At 48.6% G+C, this 4,540-nt stretch overlaps 1 long non-coding RNA gene across 1 annotated transcript; it reads left to right on the top strand.

Annotated features, from left to right (window-relative positions):
• The first annotated feature begins 16 nt into the window (after positions 1 to 16).
• Positions 17 to 4,180, top strand: LOC119276391. The gene is made up of 2 exons (XR_005136573.1): positions 17 to 3,317; positions 3,398 to 4,180. It is a non-coding gene; the product is annotated as an uncharacterized LOC119276391 (long non-coding RNA).
• The last annotated feature ends 360 nt before the right edge of the window (positions 4,181 to 4,540 follow it).

The raw sequence follows: 4,540 nt of genomic DNA, 5'->3' as shown, positions 1-4,540 counted from the left end.
ATAGTGTTACTATTCATCATCCAGGATGCAGAATGAGTTATTTTTCACCCAAGGTAATGTTACGATCGCTTTCTAAATAAATTACATTTATAACATAAATAGTTACATGCATATTGATTCAATATGTAAAATTTGGTATAAAAAACCAACAATAAAGGTTATAAGACCAGAAAAATCACATTTTATGTATATTTTACACTATATTTTTACATCCATAATTTTACGCAACATAAAATATTTTTTACAGTGAGTACATATTTTCCTACGTTCTTTTTTTATGTATGAAATAAGACAAAAATTACGAAACGTAAAAAAACGGTGCATTAATGTCAAAATAGAGAGGAGATGAAGAATAACTATTCCCCATCCAGGGTGACGAATAACGCGAGTGTTACTATTCATTGAAATTTTTTAGATTTCCTTTCATTTTGTACACATTATTTCCGTAATATTTTTGGCCAGCAACATCAAAAGTAATGATACCAACATAGGTTTCATTGTGCAAAAGTGCATATTTTTTTTTGCAAGAAAGAACTTATATTACTCAACCAGAATGTTTACAATCAGCGATTGCATCTGTCCTCAACATCGACAGGACCATGCCATAACCAAACTGCTATACGCCCACCATGTCTAGCACAGCTGGCTAAGAAATGGCTTAATAGAGTTTTGGTTGCGGCTAATATGAGTAATACAAGTCTGACAAGATTTTCTCAATCGTGGTCATATGTGCAGATAGATTAGTAGTCATCTGATGCACCACTAGTTTATTAAATAATTTTACGCCTAGTTTTACAGAGAACACACACATGCACGCAACCACATGCACACGTACACATGAACACGCCCGCATACGCATGCGCACGCGCGCGCACACACAAAATATTTTCGTCTGTATATACGTACAAACATTAGCTTCCTTGTCCAAGACTAATACAGTTTTTCTGAAAGTAATTACCATAAAAATTGCTGCATGTGCAGCAACACCGACTATTAGAAATCCGCCAATCCACATGTGGTGTGTGAACAAGGAAAGTTGTGTACCATAGTAGCTAGGTATGGATAGGGAGGCATAGAATACATATGATGAGCTACAACAATGGTTGTAGAGCCTAGCATAGCTAGGTTAAGAGATAATTGAGCATGCCATGACGTTGTTAACGTTATGTTTATGGATAATAGTGTATGCATGAGCCTAAGGTATTTGTTGGGTAAATATTGCACTTGCATATGTTGCAACTATACAATATACTTTTGCACTGTCATTTTTAGTTCTCTTTGACTTCGACAGTAAGCTATTGTTAGTTTCTCTGATATCTTGAAGTAGGTTTGGAAAACAGAGTAGCTTATGTTTAGCCCTTAGATTTGTCATACTTATCATTAGCTAGCAAATATAACATATGTGGATTTGTTTCTCCTTTGTAAATGTGACCTCAGTGAGATTAAACATACATTTATATAGCTAGATACTTACCATTATCAAGTAGATATGATTTGTATCACATGTTCTTATTTGCTTCCATTATCTTGTAAGTTCATTCCATGGGCTAAGTCAAATCACTCTGAGGGCGATGAGGCGACAAAACATGAAGCACGCCGTAGAGGGTGATGAGGCGGTGACCCTGCCGCCTCCTCCCGATCCTCCACCCGCGCAACTTCGGGTGACGACGCCGGGGGTTCTGGAGAAGTCGCCAGGAGCGGAACTAAGTGGATCTCCCCTTTCAACGGCAGATTGGGATCGGGTCTCGGGGTTTCTGAATCCTGCGAGATGGCGGATCCGTTTCAAGGACGTTCGAGAGGCAATGTGTGAGGAAGAAGGATGGAGAGAGGGAATCCTATATGCTCACTCTCCGTCGAGATGGACAGTGGCCAGAGACCAAGATGGAGACATACTCGTCGGGCGATATCTGGACGCCGGCGAGCAAATTTTCGATGGTAAGCGCTACATCATTGACGTTTACGAGGTTCTTGTTGTTGATTGCGTGCAGGACCCATTAAACTTGGAGGAGCCGATCAAGATGGTGGATCTTACTTCCGAACCTGAACGCTCGCGGCCGGAGCCACGGGTTGGGGGTAGGTTCTAGGTTCTTGCGACGAGGAAGATGATGACTCTAGAGATCTACGGACGTCTGAATGCAAGAGGGAGGCGCTGTCTGTGCCGCGGTCCGCGACGTCGGGCCTCGCCGCAGGGCCCCCAGAGGGTGTGCATTTGGTGAGAGGCGCAATGACATGATAATTTTCGGGCCAAAGCCGGCGACACTCTGCAGACCGTCATCATTGAAGATGAAGCCATGGTCGGGCCCCCTTCCCTAGGTAAGTGTGCCACATGTGACGTTGTCTGACTTCTTCCCACCGGAGGGGTGGACGAAAGTCTCTAGAAAGAAGAAGAAGATGGCCCTCCCGGCGGTGACCTATCCGGCGGCGGCTGCCGCCGGGTCAGGCGTGATCCAGGTGTCGAGGAAGGAGCGTTTGAATCAGCTGTTAGGCCTCGGTGGGCCAAGAGTGGCTGATTTGGTTTTGGGGTCAGGTGGCGCTGGGTATGAGGCCCAGTGCACGACCGAGAAGAAGTCCGACTTGTTGGGTGTGGCCCAGGTCGTTTTGCGTGGGCCTGCCTCGGTTCACGAGACCGGATCATGGTGAACGTGACTCATGATCGCACGGGAGTTAGGGTTCGCCGGGTAGCTCGACCTGGCTTCCCTAAGCTTTCGCAGGGACGAGCTGCCAGACTTCCTGCTTCGTCTCTAAAGGTTTCGGCAGCCATGGCTGGTCGCGGGGGTGGTTTTCCTCCTTAGAAATCTGCGCCCCCGCCACCTAAGACCACGCCGCCTGCTCTGCTCCGCTGCCGCAGCCAGTGGCAGAGACAGGGGGGACCAGCAAGGGCCCTGGCCCCCCTAACATCATTGTGTTAAGCCTAATACTCATGTTCATAGAAGATTATTTGCTGCTAAAATGGTGTATTCAAGTGGACTGGCCCTCCTTAACAAGGAATATGAACACTCGGCCCTTCTCATTGGATTTTCCTGGCTCCGCCACTGGTCGCAGCACAGGGCTGCTCCGCCGCAACTTCAGGTTGCACCGCCGCCGCACAAGGTCGCGCAATCGGTGCCAAGGGGAGTGCAAGATTTTGGCGATGCTAGGCCTCCTCCTCCAGCGGTGGCTCGAGGACGAGGGTCTGCGGGGGCCAGAGAGTTTGGAGGGGATGCACATGGAGGCCGAGTTCCTCCCCATGGCCAGTGGGGCGATGATGGTTACAATGCTTATGGAGGTGGACAGCACCGGGGCTCGTCGTCATCGGGAGGCGGCCGCGGCTATGCTTGGTAGGGGGATGGCTTGGCTGATCGTCCTTTTACATACCTCCGGACGACTTCATGGAAGGGATGACTGGCCCGGATTACAGGTCCGTGGAGGTTATCGGGGCTTCCGTGGCGGCAGGGGGTAGCAGGCGGCCGCCAACACTACCAACGCCCTCCTCCTCCATCGTCTACTGCGGACGTCGAGAACTCCGTCGCGCTGGTGGCCTCTTCGGGGACGATGGCAGGAGCCAACCCCACAACCTTGATGGGTTAGGCCTTGTCCGTGGTGTCCACGCTCGCAACCGCGGAGACGCCAGCGGGCGATCCTTCTATGTTGAAGGGTCAGGATATGGCGAGTGACAAAGCTTCGGACAAGTCGGATGGTGATAGGGCCTCAAGTGGGCTCGCAAGAAAGAGAAAATGCCTTGTTATCGGTGCAGTGAACAAGGACACTTCATTGCTGAGTGCACAACGGAGCTTTGTGACACTTGCCATAAACCTGTGCATGCATCAGGAGGATGTCCGATGTTGCTGGAGCCGATCCAGGGGTCACTTTTTACGAGGTTTGTTGCTCTGAGTTGATGTTTTCTGAGTCACCTAGTGCTTTACCTGTCCCGAACACGCCGCAGGTCTCGACTACGGGAGTGGTCAAAGTGACGAAGGGCTATCTGTCAGAGACACAGATTGTGTAGAGGCTAAATGAGCTTGCTCTGGGAAACTCTCATTGGGAGCTTATCAGAATTGAGGATAAATTGTATAAAGTAGATTTCCCTACGACAGAGGATCTGAAGAAGCTCCTTAAGTTTGGCATGTGCAGGGTGCCAGGCACTGATTGTATTCTTTAGTTTGATGAGTGGAAACAAACTGAGCCACAGGGGACACCACTATCTCTGATCTGGGTTCATTTTTTCGGGGCACCGTCTAAGCCTCTCAATGATGTGCGAGTAGCAAGCAGTCTTGGGACGCTTATCGGTAAGATGGAATGAGTGGATATGCCATTTACTAGGGCACATGGGGTTGCCAGGTTGCTGGTCAGTGTTGTCGATATTGAGTACTTTCTTGATGTCGTCGGATGGACATATGCGGGTATGGTTTACATCCTGGAGATTGAGCTGGAGGATACTGCTATTTTCGAGGAGCTGAATGGAGGGGGAGACGTGGATATGACTGATAAGGATGATGCGTCGGGTAGCAAAGAGAAAAGAGATGACGGTGGTTCCCATGATGATCCACTCAGGGCGGGTGCT

This window comes from Triticum dicoccoides, chromosome 3B (genome assembly GCF_002162155.2).
Source record: "Triticum dicoccoides isolate Atlit2015 ecotype Zavitan chromosome 3B, WEW_v2.0, whole genome shotgun sequence".
Taxonomy (NCBI): Eukaryota; Viridiplantae; Streptophyta; class Magnoliopsida; order Poales; family Poaceae; genus Triticum; species Triticum dicoccoides.
This window is presented reverse-complemented; position numbering and strand designations above follow the sequence as displayed.